The sequence below is a fragment of the Cynocephalus volans genome, chromosome 2 (genome assembly GCF_027409185.1).
Source record: "Cynocephalus volans isolate mCynVol1 chromosome 2, mCynVol1.pri, whole genome shotgun sequence".
Taxonomy (NCBI): domain Eukaryota; kingdom Metazoa; phylum Chordata; class Mammalia; order Dermoptera; family Cynocephalidae; genus Cynocephalus; species Cynocephalus volans.
The window spans coordinates 180,774,884-180,792,166 of record NC_084461.1 but is presented as its reverse complement, the minus strand read 5'-3'; positions in this window follow the sequence as shown (position 1 = coordinate 180,792,166).

The window sequence follows — 17,283 nt, the reverse complement described above, 5'->3', positions numbered from 1 at the left end:
TAGTTAGTTACTCACAGGTCCCAAGAGGAGGGAGAAGGCTGCTCCACACAGGGGCACATGGGGGAGCACCAGGGTGCGTCAGGAGGTAGAGGGAGGGGGAAAAATGCAGGAAAGACCCTTTATTGTGGTTTCCATGGGATAGAACAGTGAGGCAGGGTAACCAGTGCTGACCTGAAAAGAAACTGAGACCAAATACATATAGCAAAGTGTTATTGAACCAATATGATGATTATAACTGGGGAGACACAGAGATCAGGTCACCCTGAGAAATACACTGTGAAGAGGGTCTGCAGATTTTAGCATTTTATAATCACAAGAAGGGGGGAAATCGAAGGAGAGAGAGAGAGAGAGGGACAACTGTCCTAATCACTTCATCAGGTATTCTATTATTTGTACATGATGTATAGATTTGGGATGGTTACTAGGTTACATCCTATATGCAGGGATCCAGGGTAAGGATTACTAAAAGCATCTTCTGTTCTTTTATGGCTTTCTGGTGCCATTATGTCTGCTTCTAAGTAAAAATAGCCTTATGATAACATTTTCCAGGACAGGTGGACATGACTGCTGGCTTATCCCAAATCTCCCAAGGCATTACAATTTAGCTGACCTGATCAGAGCAGGGTTTTTTTTCTTTGTTTTGTTTTTTGTTTTTTTGTAATCAACAGGCTTAGGATTGACTAGTTTGAATAGTTTTAGAAAGCTGTGAGCATAGGAACTGCCTCTAGTTTTCTGGTACTTGCCAGCAGGGTGATTAGAGCAGGTGTATAGCCACCTAGATTATGAGAGCCCCAGAAGGGAGGTAGTCGTGGATGTGGACTCTGTATTCCTGGGGAAAGGACCTTTCACAAGGAGTGTGGGGGTGGGGAAACAAGGGAGGCAGGAGCTGAGGCACAGTGACTCCGTATATTATTGGGCTGTCCAGACAAGGGTGTCTGCATAAGCTCACATGGCAATGTTAAAGTCAAGTTTGCAGAAAGCAGAAACATGGTTCATACTGTGTCAACCCTGAAATGGTTCAGTTGAAGCCTGATACGTGAGATAATAATATTAATAATATCAGATGCTGTGGAGCACTCACTATGCATCAGGCACAATTCTGAGTCCTTTCTGTTTATTTAATCCTCACAACAACACTAAGAGACAGTACTATTATGACTTGCATGATACAAAGGAGGAAATAAAGGCATAAAGAGGCAGAGAATGCCCTGCAGTGACAAGTTTACTTGGAATTGACAAGATTTTTGTTTCTACCCAGCAGAGTGAAGGCTCGATAGAGTTGAAGTTAACTTACTGTAGTGGATACTGTGGCAGCTACTCGTATCCGCCTTCGGGGAGGGAAGACCTACTCCCCTAGCACTCAGAAATGCTGCAGACAGCCCACCCTCCCTGTTCAGCCGGCCCTTCCTGGTGATGGCTTGAGATAAAGAGAACCACATTCCTGGGTGGCCCATACTCTGGATCTGATCAGTGTGGGGGTATAAATGCCCAGAGTCTTTGTTTCACCCCAAATGACTCTAAAAATCCTCCCAGCTTTAGAACTCACGCAGGGTGTGGCTGGGGCCTTTCTTCGATCAGCATCACACCTCAGCATCCTGCATGCTCCGTTTCCTTTTCTTCCTGATAATCTCCATCCCAAGGTCCTGGAGACCCCAACCTGTGGCCATTCTAGAAAGATAATATCTGATCTTTCTCATACCCAAATATGTGGCTTAAGAAATTTGCACATATCACACAAAACATTTTTATATTATTTAAACATAATTGGTTATATGTATCTGTGGGGTACAGCGTTGAATATCAATACCTGTGTGCCATATGTGATGCTGAAATCAGGATAATTACTATATTCAACCTTACACATTGTAATCATTTTTTGTGGCCCTTTACCAATTTCTCACTAATCCCACCTCTGCCTCCACCTTTCCCATCTCTGGTAGCCTCACTTCCATTCTCTCCTTTTGAAAGTTCAACGAATTCTTGTGATTGTAATATCTTTCTTTCTTTCTTTTTTACTTGTTTATTTTTTTAGCTCCCATTTATGAGTGAGAACATGTGTATTTTTCTCTCTGTCATACACACTAAACTTTTTACATTCACTGTAAATTATTCTTGCTTGAGATAAGTTAAAAATAATCTTAATAATTCTGTGAATGCAAAATCTTTTCAAACTTTAATTCAGAGACAATGATGTGATAAAGGCAGAGTCCTGTTATACTGGTCCCACCAGTGGAGGTAATGAGGCAGAATTACCCAGGCCCCTGCCCCATCTCAGACTAATTTTCTTCACTGGGCTTTCCTGCCCCACCTTTATTCACTACCACCCAACACATCAGGTGGATTTGGGTAGGTACAGGTGTTTTGCACTCACTGTTATCCCATCTAATAATTGTCCTGCATTCACTGCCCCTAATCCACCTGGTTACCAAATGAATAATATCACAAACAGAATTTTCAAAGTGTTAAAAATCTAATTCTACGTATGAAACTATGTTAGGTTTCATTTAGTGCGTTAATGAGGAAACCAGTGGTAAAAAGAAAGCCAGTTTAAAGAAGGTTATGAGACACTGAGTTAGTCAACACACTTAGTGAAGTTTTTAAAAATGGTAAAACAAGATCAGGCAAAACAATAATCACTGTGGTTGACTTCTTTAAATCATTTGCATGACAGTTTGGTGAAAATAATTTTTAAAGCCTAATTTTGCAGATTTAAAAAATGTCTGAGTTGTAATCAAGAATATATATATATATATATATATATATATATATATATATATATATATATATATATATATATATATATTATATATGAGTGTGTATGTATGTTTGTGTATGTTTCGTTCTCAGATCCCTTCCTCTGGCCACAATTAATTGGTCCAGGAATGAGCACTTGGTCCAAGATAGGCAATCAGAATAATTTCCTGACAATTTGGAGCTGGAAAGGAGAGAGAAAATGTAACAAATGTACAGAAAAGGGTGGAAAGAGAGAGGGAGAGAGATAAAGCCATTTAATTCCCAGATTCCGATTGTTCCTGCTATAGTTTTTGTCATTTGGTCCCAGGTGAAATGACATCGCTTTATCTTCAAAGTAAATTGTCTTTTTAACATTTTTAATATATTTTTAATTGCACATATTTGTGGGAACAGTGTGGAAATCACCTCTTTTGCTTACATTAGTTTGAATTGGATGGCAATGACAGAAGCTTGTAATTACTGGAGATCTGTTAGTGAACTAGGCTGTCTGGAAGTCTGGAAATGTCATTAGGACAAGACAAGACAGGTCAAGTTCAAAAGCTCTAATCTTGAGTCTACTTGAATTTAGAGTCTGATGAGTCACCATTCACTGAATACTTAGGTTTTGTCCCAGCCAGCGACTGAGCACGCTCTCGTGCCTTTCCAACCCTCTGTTAGAACTTCTCGCTGTGAGACTTCAGGCAAGTGAATTCACTTTCAGTGGCAGAGAATGCTGATTGCATACCCGATATCTACTCTCTCCTCCTTTGCCAATAAAACTTCAGTTTTGTTAATGGAGGAAATGCACTCAGGTAAAAATACTACACTTCTCCAGTCTCTCTGTGGCCACAAGCTACAGCCCTTTCTATATGTTGTAAACAGAAAGAATTTGCTCAACATGACATTACAAGAGGCAGATACCTTTTACCCTTGTCTTTTTGCATCTTCCTGTCCAGACCTCAGGCATGATGGCTGGAGCTCCAGCTGCTGTCTGAGGAGGTGGCAATGGTGAGGAGGTGGCAATGGGGATCCTCTTGCAGATCTGAGCATTATATCACTGTGGCTACCATAGCCCTTCTTTTTTAAAAAAAATTCTGTTATATTTTTAAACTATTTGTCATAGAGAATTTTGAACAGACATAAAAGCAGATGAATATGTTCATGCAACTATCACTCATCCTCAATAACATACTGTGTCAGGCAGGGTTCCAAGGAAAACAGGTGGACCACTCCAACTTTGAGAAGAATTTCATGAAAGGATTATGTACCCACATGTGGGCAGAGTCTGGAAAAACTACATGAGGTAGTGCATGCCTGGGGCCAATGGAGGAAGTAAATTTTCTGTTCTATGGACAAAGAGCAGGGTGGGAGGGTTACCATAACCAGGAGGAAAAAAAGCTATGTGCTGAGGGCCCTTTGTTAGGAGCTGTGGCCTTGAGTGCAGGGTGCAGTGTCCCATCCCGGGCGCATCCTATTCTCTTTCAATCTCCTCTCCTGCCTGTACTCCCCAGTTGGCAGAACCCAACTGGAAGCCACGTGACAAGAGAGCCTGCTGATCCGTCCTTCTGAATTAGTCCCTGTGGGGCAGATGGGGGGATAGAGAATGGTGGAGCTTGTGTCTGCAGGGGCGAATGGTAGATAGCTAGTTGTATCCATTTCTAAGGTTGCCAGAACAAATGACGTAAACTTGATGACTTAAAACAACAGAAATTATTCCTTCATAGTTCTAAAGGTGATAAATTTAAATCAAGATGTTAGCAGGACCATGCTTTCTTCAAAGGCTGTAGGGGAGAGTCTTCCTTGCCTCTTCCAGCTTCTAGTGGCTCCAGGCATTCCCTGGCTATGGCTGTATCACTCCTGTCGCTGCCTCTGTCTTCACATGGCTGACTCCCCACATCTCTCTGTTTTCTTTTCTCTCTCTAATAATACTCATCATTAGCTTTAGGGCCCACCCAAACCCAGGATGTTCTCATCTCAAAATCCTCTCCTTACTTACATTTGCAAAGATAATCATTCCAAATAAAATCTGGTATTAGTTTTGGGGTGGGCATATCTTTTGGGGGCCACCACTCAACCTATTACACCAGTATGTATCATTTTTAGCTAAGTTAAGATTATTCATTTATATGCCAACCCAGAACCTTGATGTTTATACAGGCTAAAATGTGAGTGGTGCCTGCTGGAGTTGCTCAGAGCATATGGGCCTTTTATACAAACGAGCAGTCCTCTATGCATGTGGACTACCCAGGCAATTAGCCAAGGACTTTTTAGGGGTTGGGGCTCGGGGGATGGGGAGTAGGGACATTTTATACCTAATCCCAATGAAAGCAATCAGAGCTTTGCTCTCTGCCCTGCGGAAATAGAAGGCAGGCCCCATGAAAGAAAGGAGGACATGAAAGCACCTGCTAAAAATGTGAGCACTTTAAAGTCACCAAACTCTCATGAGCTGCTAGCGGGATTGTAATTTGTAATTTGGCATAAACTTTCTTCAGGACTATTTGGTTACGTGTGTGTGTGTGTGTGTGTGTGTGTGTGTGTGTGTGTATGAATAATATATCTCGTGCAGCAGAGAGCACAGAACACAGTGTCTCACTGAAATAATGCTATATTGATTCATTCATGCAACTAACATTGCTTAATATATATATGTATATCTATAAAATACATAAATATATGTATATTTAAATATTTAGTATATAAATATATATTTAATAAACATTAATTTATAAAGTATAATAATCTATGATTTAAAATTTTATATTATATATCACTTTTTATAAAATTATAAAATATGTTTTCAAATGTATATTATAAGTAATAAAATAATAATAAAAAATTAAACATATATATAAGTATAACCAAATATATACATTCTCAAAAGCCTTAAACATGAACATAGCCTTTGACCTAGTGATTTCAGTTTTAGGAATTTATCCTAAGAATAATCAGGGATGATTAAAAAGATTTATGTAGAAGGCTAATCTATCACAACATTAATTATAATGGCCATAGATTTTAAACAATGCAAGTATCCAAAAATAACAAATTAATTAATTAAGTAGTTGTATAGTTATAAAAATGATTTGTGTTCAGGCTTTAGAAATTGTATTATAAATGACATTACTTGACAAGGAAAAATAGTCGCCATAGTACGTATAGCGTGATCTCAGTTTTATTGAAAATGATGCATATATATGCATAAGCCAGGACGTATACGGTGTATTTGGGTGATGAGGCTATGGGTGATTTTAATTTTCTTATGCATTTCCTGTGGTTTTCAAGTTTTCCAAAGTGAGCATTTTTTGTAGATTCAAGCAATGATATTTCAAAAAGAATTAAAGAAGTGACACAGGAAAATGATCACTGAGTACCGACTTAAGGCATGAAGACATGCCTTAGTGACTATTTCTTAAGTTCCCTCCAGGCCCAAATGCTAATATGTGATACAAATGTGTTATTTCTGTAATGAAGTATCTGAGGGCATAGCATAAAATAAAGGGCATCTTTCTCTCTTTTCTCTAGGTATCTCACCGGAGATATCTCTTTAAAAGTCTTGAAATCTTCATCAAAAGCTAAAATCATGTTTTGTTGAAGTATTTCATGGGCTTCTGGCTTAAGACTGCATTTCAGTCTTCTAGGAAGTACTTAATAAGATGGCAGCAGATGGCAGCTGGACATAGAAGCAGGACACACTTCAAATATAGTGCCATAAGTTTATAAGTTGAAATGTTTATTTCATACCCGGACCAGCACATGACTTTAATCTGCAAGGGTCTTTTGTGTTTTCTATTTGTTTGTTTGGTTGTTGTTGGTGGTGGGTTTTTTTTTTTTCTTGGCAGCTGTCTAGTGCAGGGATTGAACCCTGAACTTTGGTGTTATCAGTGTCTGCAAGGGTTTAAAGGGAGATTTGAAGTAACTTCCACTCAAATATGTCATGTGTTTAAGGATCAGTATGGCCCATGTACTTCTTAAACCAGGTGAAATTAGTTGTTCTGCAACTGCCAGTTTCTCAGTCATGTCAAGTCCTCATAAGACCCTAGCATGTAGAATCCTGACATTTGGTAGTGAGTGGGCTCAGTGGATTAACTGCAGACATTTGAGATGTCAACTACAATTGCAAGTTGACCAGCATGATCTAAAGACTTAATGTCCAGCCCAGGAGTGCCAAATGAGCCAAATGTGGATTATTTCTGAGCTCTCCGAGCTACACTCTCATTTTATTATTTGACAATCTCAGTTATTGGGATTTGAACATCTCCAAAGAGGAAGCTTTATTTGTCTTGGTGGAAGGCAATAGTGGTGAACTACATTGGAAAAAGAAAATAGCTCTCTATGAAAAATGTATAACTCAAGTCAACTCAAAAACGTGTAATTAATGGCTCATTATAATTGGAAATGAAAGCATAATCCATCTTTGGACGTTCTTGTTCTTCCGCTTCTGAGTTTTCACTGGTGAGCAGTGAAGCTCAAAGGCTGCAGTTTGGGAAAAATCTTTTTGGTTAGTCTTTTTTTGTCCATAACATTTTCGTAAAAAAAGAAAAGAAAAGAAAAAGAAATAGTTTGTCAAGTGCTTGTCACAGGTGATGGAGGCTTCTGTGTGGAAGTCAACTATTTAATGCCTCAGTGGGAACTGAGAATTTTTCATTAAGTTGTCCAGTGTAATTTCATCATTCTGGGAAGTCTTTCCTTTTCTTCTGTTCTTTTGGGTTGGACACAAAGTCACTAGAAAGTCAACAACTCTTTCTAGGTCCCACCCCTCCTGCTCCAGTCCATTCGGACCTCATCCAGGTTTGTCTCATATAGGATTCACTCATCTATCCATTCATTTGTTGACTCAACTGATAACTTTTGAGCACTGCCATATGTCAGACAGTTCTAGGCACTGGGGAACATGACCATGAGTCAAGAAAGGCAAGCCCCCTGCCCTCATGGGGGGTTGTGTTCTAGTGGGCAGAGTCAGACTACAAACTAGTAAATAAATTTTTAAAAAGATAATTCCAGGTAGTGGTAAGGGTGGCAAATAAGATGAAACAGGGCTGGGGATCGACAGGGGCATGAATGTGTGGGGTGAGGCTCATTGGTATTGGGTGATAAAAGAAGGCATTTGTGGGAGGGGGCATTTACACTAAGATGTAAATCATGAAAAGGATGTGGGCATGTGAACTGCTGGAGACGAAGCTATCCAGATAGGGGGTAGAATAACCGCAGAAGCCCTGTGGTAGGAAGGGACTTGAGTGTTGGAGGAACAGGAGGAGAAGGCAGCTGTGGGTGGAGCTCATGCACGAGGGGTGTCAAGATAGGACAAGAGTTTGAAGCTCATGGGGGCTCAGGGCATGGATGGCCTTGACGGCCATGGCCAGGAGTTTGGGTTTTTAGGTCAGGTGGAAGGGAACACCATTGGAGTGTTTTCAGTAGGGGAGTGACATGGCCCTATTTTGCTACTGTGTGGAGAATGCATTATAAGGGAGGAAGAGCAGGTGCAGGAGGCAGGTAAGCAACCAGGAAACCCAGAGAGCAGCAGACAGATGTGGGAGAATGGACAGAACAGGCTGTTAAATTAGATGTGGAGGACGCAGGAAACGAGCTTTCAGTGGTGCTTGCTATGATTTCAGCTTGAGCAGCTGGTGGAGCTGGTGCCATTTATGGGACAGAAAAGATTGGGAGGAGCTATTTAGAGGGTGTAGCTAAGCCTGCTAGTTGCTTTATTGATGTCCCTTCTCTTCCTCCTCAGCTGCAGAACACTGGCTTTATTAGGGGGGTCAATCTGCCTCAGATAAAAGTCTACATATTCTGGCTTTTGTTGCAGCTAGTTTTGACCATATGAATAAGTTCTGGCCAATCAGATAAAAGAGGCATCTTTGGGAGGAACTTCCAGGAAGGTCTCTTAAAGGGTTTTCTGACAAAGCTGAGGGGGCCCCACCTTTTACCTTTCTCTGCTTTCTCCTCATTATCTGGAATGACTGTGTGATAGCTGGAGCTTCGGAGGCCATTTTGTGACTTTGAGGTAGAAGTAGCCTGAGTCCCTGATGACTTTGTGGAGTCTCCATGTAAGGCCTGGACTGCTCATCCCTCAACATCTTTTACATGAGAGAATAGAGCCCCTTGTGTTTATGCAGCTGTGCTGTTGGGGTTTCTGTTCTATGCAGCTGAAACTACTCTTTTTTTTTTTTTTTTTTTTTTTTTTTGCAACCACATCTTTTTTTATTTTAAACTTTTAAAATTTACAAATAATTTTGAAATTACAGAAAATTGCAAGAATAAAAGTGGTACAAAGAACACCATATACTCCTTGCCCAGATTCACCTATTATTACCATTACAGCTCATTTGTGCATGTGCTCTCTCTCTGTGTATACAGAATCATATTTTTTCTGAACATTTGCAACTAAGTTACATAATTTATGACCCCTAAATACTTCGGTGTATATTTTGTAAGAATAGGGATATTCTTTTACATAACCACAGTACAGTTATCAACTTCAGTAAATTTAATATTGATACAATAATTTTTTCTAACCTAACATCCATATTCCAATTTTGTCAATTGACCCTATGATCCAATGATGATCTTTATTTTTTTTTTTATTTTTTATTTTTTTAATTTTATTTTGTCGATATACATTGTAGCTGATTAATGCTCCCCATCACCAAAACCTCCCTCCCTTCTCCCTCCCCCCCTCCCCCCAACCATGTCCTTTCTGTTTGTTTGTTGTATCAACTTCAAATAATTGTGGTTGTTATATCTTCTTCCCCCCCCCCCCGGTTTGTGTGTGTATGTGTGTATGTGTGTGTGTGAATTTATATATTAATTTTTAGCTCCCACCAATAAGTGAGAACATGTGGTATTTCTCTTTCTGTGCCTGACTTGTTTCACTTAATATAATTCTCTCGAGGTCCATCCATGTTGTTGCAAATGGCAGTATTTCATTCGTTTTTATAGCTGAGTAGTATTCCATTGTGTAGATGTACCACATTTTCCGTATCCACTCATCTGATGATGGGCATTTGGGCTGGTTCCAACTCTTGGCTATTGTAAAGAGTGCTGTGATGAACATTGGGGAACAGGTATACCTTCGACTTGATGATTTCCATTCCTCTGGGTATATTCCCAACAGTGGGATGGCTGGGTCGTATGGTAGATCTATTTGCAATTGTTTAAGGAACCTCCATACCATTTTCCATAGAGGCTGCACCATTTTGCAGTCCCACCAACAATGTATGAGAGTTCCTTTTTCTCCGCAGCCTCGCCAGCATTTATCGTTCATAGTCTTTTGGATTTTAGCCATCCTAACTGGGGTTAGATGGTATCTCAATGTGGTTTTGATTTGCATTTCCCGGATGCTGAGTGATGTTGAGCATTTTTTCATATGTCTGTTGGCCATTTGGATATCTTCCTTAGAGAAATGCCTACTTAGCTCTTTTGCCCATTTTTTAATTGGGTTGCTTGTTTTCTTCTTGTAAAGTTGTTTGAGTTCCTTATATATTCTGGATATTAATCCTTTGTCAGATGTATATTTTGCAAATATTTTCTCCCACTCTGTTGGTTGTCTTTTAACTCTTTTAATTGTTTCTTTTGCTGTGCAGAAGCTTTTTAGTTTGATATAATCCCATTTGTTTATTTTTCCTTTGGTTGCCCGTGCTTTTGGGGTCGTATTCATGAAGTCTGTGCCCAGTCCTATTTCCTGAAGTGTTTCCCCTATGTTTTCTTTAAGAAGTTTTATTGTCTCAGGGTGTATATTTAAATCCTTAATCCATTTTGAGTTGATTTTAGTATACGGTGAGAGGTATGGATCTAGTTTCATTCTCCTGCATATCGATATCCAGTTATCCCAGCACCACTTGCTGAAGAGGCAGTCCCTTCCCCAGTGAATAGGCTTGGTGCCTTTGTCAAAGATCAGATGGCAGTAAGTGTGTGGGTTGATTTCTGGATTCTCTATTCTATTCCATTGGTCAGTGTGTCTGTTTTTATGCCAGTACCATACTGTTTTGGTTATTATAGCTTTGTAGTATAGCTTAAAGTCAGGTAGTGTTATGCCTCCAGCTTTATTTTTTTTGCTGAGCATTGCTTTGGCTATTCGTGGTCTTTTATTGTTCCATATAAATGTCTGAATAGTTTTTTCCATTTCTGAGAAAAATGTCTTTGGAATTTTGATGGGGATTGCATTGAATTTGTATATCACTTTGGGTAGTATGGACATTTTCACTATGTTGATTCTTCCAATCCAAGAGCATGGAATATCTTTCCATCTTCTTGTATCCTCTCTAATTTCTCTCAGCAGTGGTTTGTAGTTCTCATGATAGAGATTTTTCACCTCCTTGGTTAACTCAATTCCTAAGTATTTTATTTTTTTGGTGGCTATTGTAAATGGGCAGGCTTTCTTGATTTCTCCTTCTGCATGTTCACTATTGGAGAAAAGAAATGCTACTGATTTTTGTGTGTTGATTTTGTATCCTGCTACTGTGCTGAAATCATTTATCAATTCCAAGAGTTTTTTTGTAGAGGTTTTAGGCTGTTCGATATATAGGATCATGTCATCTGCAAACAGGGACAGTTTGACTTCATCTTTTCCAATATGGATGCCCTTTATTTCCTTCTCTTCTCTGATTGCTCTGGCTAGTACTTCCAACACTATGTTGAATAGGAGTGGTGAGAGTGGGCATCCTTGTCTGGTGCCTGTTCTTAAAGGAAAAGCTTTCAGCTTTTCCCCATTCAGGATGATATTGGCAGTGGGTTTGTCATATATGGCTTTAATTATGTTGAGATACTTTCCCTCTATACCTAACTTATAGAGGGTCTTTGTCATGAATGAGTGCTGAACTTTATCAAATGCTTTTTCAGCATCTATAGAGATGATCATATGGTCCTTGTGTTTGAGTTTATTAATATGGTGTATCACATTTATTGATTTGCGTATGTTGAACCAACCTTGCATCCCTGGGATGAATCCCACTTGATCGTGATGAATAATTTTTCGTATGTGTTGCTGTATTCTGTTTGCTAGTATTTTAGTGAGGATTTTTGCATCTATATTCATCAAGGATATCGGCCTGTAGTTTTCTTTTTTGGTTATATCTTTACCTGGTTTTGGTATCAGGATGATGTTTGCTTCATAGAATGAGTTTGGGAGATTTGCGTCCGTTTCAATCTTTTGGAATAGTTTGTAAAGAATCGGTGTCAATTCCTCTTTGAATGTTTGGTAAAATTCTGCTGTGAATCCATCTGGTCCTGGGCTTTTCTTTGTTGGGAGCCTTCTGATAACAGCTTCAATCTCCTTTATTGTTATTGGTCTGTTCAAATTTTCTACGTCTTCACGGTTCAGTTTTGGGAGCTTGTGTGTGTCCAGAAATTTATCCATTTCCTCCAGATTTTCAAATTTGTTGGCGTATAGTTGTTTATAGTAGTCTCGAATGATTCCTTGTATTTCAGATGAATCAGTTGTAATATCGCCTTTTTCATTTCTAATTTTTGTTATTTGAGTCTTCTCTCTTCTTTTTTTTGTTAGCCATGCTAATGGTTTGTCAATTTTATTTATCTTTTCAAAAAACCAACTTTTTGATTCGTTGATCTTTTGAATTGTTTTTTGGTTTTCAATTTCATTCAGTTCTGCTCTGATCTTAATGATTTCTTTCCGTCTGCTAACTTTAGGATTGGATTGTTCTTGTTTTTCTAGTTCTTTAAGGTGAAGTGTTAGGTTGTTCACTTGCCATCTTTCCATTCTTCTGAAGTGAGCATTTAATGCAATAAATTTTCCCCTCAATACTGCTTTTGCAGTATCCCACAGGTTTTGGTATGATGTATCATTGTTTTCATTAGTTTCAATAAACTTTTTGATTTCCTGCTTGATTTCTTCTTGGACCCATATGTCATTAAGTAGAATGCTGTTTAATTTCCATGTGTTTGTATAGTTTCCAGAGTTTTGTTTGTTATTAATTTCTAGTTTTAATCCATTGTGGTCTGAGAAGATACATGGGATAATTCCAATTTTTTTGAATTTATTGAGACTTGATTTGTGACCTAATATGTGATCTATCTTGGAGAATGATCCATGTGCTGATGAGAAGAATGAATATTCTGAGGTTGTTGGGTGGAATGTTCTGTAGATATCTGCCAATTCCAATTGGTCTAGAGTCTTGTTTAGATCTTGTGTTTCTCTACTGATTCTTTGCCTAGATGATCTGTCTAATATTGACAGTGGAGTGTTCAGGTCCCCTGCTATTATGGTATTAGTGTCTATTTCCTTCTTTAGGTCTAATAGAGTTTGTTTTATAAATCTGGCTGCTCCAACATTGGGTGCGTACATATTTATAATTGTTATGTCTTCTTGATGGATCAGTCCTTTTATCATTAAGTAGTGTCCCTCATTGTCTCTTTTTATGGTTTTTAGTTTAAAGTCTATTTTGTCAGATATAAGAATAGCCACTCCAGCTCGTTTTTCTTTTCTGTTTGCATGGTAAATCTTTTTCCATCCTTTCACTCTTAGTCTGTGTGAATCTTTATGGGTGAGGTGGGTCTCTTGTAGGCAGCATATAGTTGGGTCCTGCTTTTTGATCCAGTCAGCCAGTCTGTGTCTTTTAATTGGGGAATTTAAGCCTTTAACATTAAGAGTTGTTATTGAAAGGTGTTGATTTATTCTTAGCATTTTATTGGTTGTTTGGTTGTCTTAGGTGTCTTTTGTTCCTTGCTTTCTGATTTACTGTTTGGTTTCTTTGTTTGTTGGTTCCTTAGGTTGTAGATAGTGTTTTTGTTAGCTTGTTTTCTCTTCATGAATGCCATTTTTATTGTACTAGCGGGTTTAGATTTTTCTTAGGTTTTTATGGCAGTGGTAGTTATTTTTCAGGAACCAAACCCAGTACTCCCTTGAGGATTTCTTGTAAGGGTGGTCTTGTGGTAGTGAACTCCCGCAGTTTTTGTTTGTCTGAGAAATATACTATTTGCCCCTCATTTCGGAAGGATAGCCTTGCAGGGTAGAGTATTCTTGGCTGGCAATCTTTGTCTTTTAGTATTTTGAAAATATCATCCCATTCCTTTCTAGCTTTTAGGGTTTGTGATGAAAAGTCTGATGTTAACCTGATTGGGGCTCCCTTATAGGTGATTTGACGCTTCTCTCTTGCAGCTTTTAAGATTCTCTCTTTGTCTCTGAGTTTTGCCAATTTGACTATGACATGTCTTGGAGAAGGCCTTTTTGGGTTGAATACGTTTGGAGATCGTTGAGCTTCCTGGATCTGAAGATCTGTGATTTTTCCTATACCTGGGAAGTTTTCTGCCACTATTTTGTTGAATATGTTTTCAATGGAATCTCCATTTTCCTCCCCTTCTGGAATACCCATGACTCGGATATTTGAGCGCTTGAGGTTGTCTGATATCTCTCTCAGATTTTCTTCCATGTCCTTGATTCTTTTTTCTTTCTTTTTGTCTGCTTGTGTTATTTCAAACAGCCCATCTTCAAGTTCAGAGGTTCTCTCTTCAACTTCGACAAGCCTGCTGGTTAAACTCTCCGTTGTGTTTTTTATTTCGCTGAATAACTTCTTCAGTTCAGCAAGTTCTGCTACATTTTTTTTCAGGACATTGATTTCCTTGTATATTTCCTCTTTCAGATCCTGTATACTTTTCCTCATTTCATCATGATGTCTAGCTGAGTTTTCTTGTATCTCATTCAGTTTCCTTAGAATTATCACTCGAAATTCCTTGTCAGTTATTTCAAGGGCTTCTTGTTCTATAGGATCTAGAGTATGAGATTTATTAACTTTTGGTGGTGTACTTTCTTGATTTTTTGTATTTCTGGTGTCTTTTTTTTGGTGTTTATTCATTGTGGCAGGGGGTTTCACAGTCCACCGGTTTAAGACTAATGACTAACTAGGATGTTGCTGTGGTTGCCAATTTGGTATGGCTCCCGCGGTGACTGCTCAGTTGGCCTCTAGTGTCTTGTGTGTGTGGTTGCCTCGGGTCTTGGGCTTCTCCGGGGATCCACCTTTCTGGTCAGCTTGTACTCTGCTGGGCTGGTGGATCACGTACCACAGGGTGTGTAATCTCTGTTGAGCTTTCACTTTCTGTACAGGACTTCTCCCCGTTCCGTGTGCTCTGGCCCAGGCTGTTAGATCGTGCAGTGGCGACCCCACCGGGTGTGTGGTTTCTGTCGGGTCTCCGCCTCCCTGGCCGCACGTCTCCCCCCTCTGTGCACACTGTGCTGGGTTGGGGCGTGTCTTCTGCACCCCTCGTCTATCAGCTGGGCCTTCAAGACCCTGCTCAGCACTGCCTCGCCCAGGAAGTCTACCAGGTTTCTGCTAGGCACAGACGACCGGTCTCTCTGGGTGCCTTTGTAGCACTGTGTAGATCTTTCTCGGGTCTTGTTCACCTTTGTATCCCCCCGGTATAAACCGAGTCTAGTGCCCGCCTGCAGCCTGCTCTCCGGCAGGTTCAAGCGGACCTGGGAACTCTCCTACCACACTATTCCCAACCAGAAATTCGTTAGGCTTTTTTCCAAACTGGTGGTCGCAGAGATGGTATCTGCCTCCCAGTAACAGGAAGTTTACCGGGGCCGGAGTCCAGGGTGTGGTGGAGTGACAGTCGGCCTGCCCGTACTTCCTAGCCCTCCCAAAACTGGTCGGGACGCCCCACACCCCCAGCCCTGCCAGAGAACCGTGGAGGGAGTGGGAGAGGAGGCCGGCCCGCAGGGTCCAGAAAGCCCCGCGCCAGGCCAAGCAAATGGGCTCAGTGATGGCCGAGCAGGGCGGAACTGCCCGCACCTGGGAAAATGGAGGCAGCACCGGGGCAGTGAGTGGCCTGGTGGTGCAGGCGGGGAGCCGCGTGGGCATCCACCCCCCGAACAGAGCTGTGCCAGGGATCACTCACAGTGCTGTGCCAGGTCGGGCGCTCGCTCTGTCTCTGGTTTGTTGCCTTCCGTGTTCTCGGCGCTGCCGCCTCGGGCTGTTCAGTCGCGGCGCCACTCGGGCGCTCCCAGGAGTCTTCTTTAATGCCGGCCTGAAACCTCGAATCCTGGATAGGGCAGCTGGCCGCCTTCAGTGCGGCCCCAGCCTCCGGGATCCTGGCTGCATCCACAGCAGCCCTGGCGCCGTGTTCCCTGTTTCAAGACTCGCTTTTGCAGCTAAGAATCAGTTCTTTTCCTGCTCCACACTTCAAAGCTGTTGCCTGTAAATGAGGCAGCCTCTCCTGCCGGGGGCAAAGTGGCGTTGAGCCCCCCCGACCGGCCAGCAGCAGCAGTCCTCCCTTAAGAGATGGCCAGAGGAAGGTCCACAAGTTTCCCGGCTGCCTGAGGCCCAGTGGCCACCTTTTCCACCTCAGCTACTCCGCGCCAGCCGCCGCAGCCGCCGCCATCTTGAAACCTGAAACTACTCTTAAGGGGAGAAATGAATGGTGGAACAAATACCACGAGTTTATGTGGTTAGGATGGGTTAGAGGTGCCTTTTAGACATCCATTTTGAGATGTCAAATAGATATTTATATATACATGACTGGAGGATAGGGTTAATTAATTAATAATTGAATAATGAATTAATAATTAAATAATTAATTGTGCAGTAATATCATTTCTGTACAATAGAAAATAAGTCTTCTTTTTTCATGTTCTACACGAAAATCACTTTTCTCATTAGCTTTAAAAAAACAAAGAACAAGGACTGTCCTTCAAGAAATGTCCCAAACCAAACATTTTGTACCATACTGACCATTACAAATCAACTGGTCCCTCCTTTTGTATATGCACAATATCTGGACAATTTCCACTTTATTTTTCCATACAGCAATGACCAACCACTCTATAGGTCAGGTTCAGGAGAAAAGGACTGGAGTGAAAAATAAGAATACTTTGTAGTAAGTTCTTACTGGATGTGAGCAAATGCACGTTTCTCAGCAGAGAAACCAGGATGGGAATTGCTAAGATGCAACAGCTATTTTTAAAAACAATTTTAGATCTATAAGGGCTTTAGGAAAATGGGAACCAATGTGATGTCTACCCCCTTACATGAAAAATCTTTTACTTGTGTAATCACCTCTCTAGATAAAAACCATTTATCATTTAAGATGAACGCAATCAAGTTTTAGCAGGCATCAAATGGGGTCTGAACTATTTTCAGAGATTACTCCTACCACAGAAAGGTCCAAATTATTACTGGGGCCCTGGGGAAATAAAATAAGAAGCAATAACTCTAATCTAACATAAGTGATTCATCAAAATATGTGTGTGCAAACAGGCCCATACATGCACACACAAGCACACGTATCTCTGAGGTTTGCACAGAGAAAAATTGCCCTTGGGCTTATAGAAGCTATTGCTCTTTTTTTCCTCTCCTTTGATTTAATTAGGAATGGAAATATACAATGTTAACACCAGGAATATGTCTTTTAAAAGTTGGCTTGGATATCCCTAGGAATCCAGGCACATTTTTTGTATATAGTAATTAACTCTTTTTTAGCGCTGTAAAGAGGAAGCGCTTTCATGTATTCATTCAACATTATGAGGCATGAGCATTATTATGCTTATTGTGTAGATAAGGAAACTGAGGCACACAGAATTCAAATAATGCATGCCTGAGA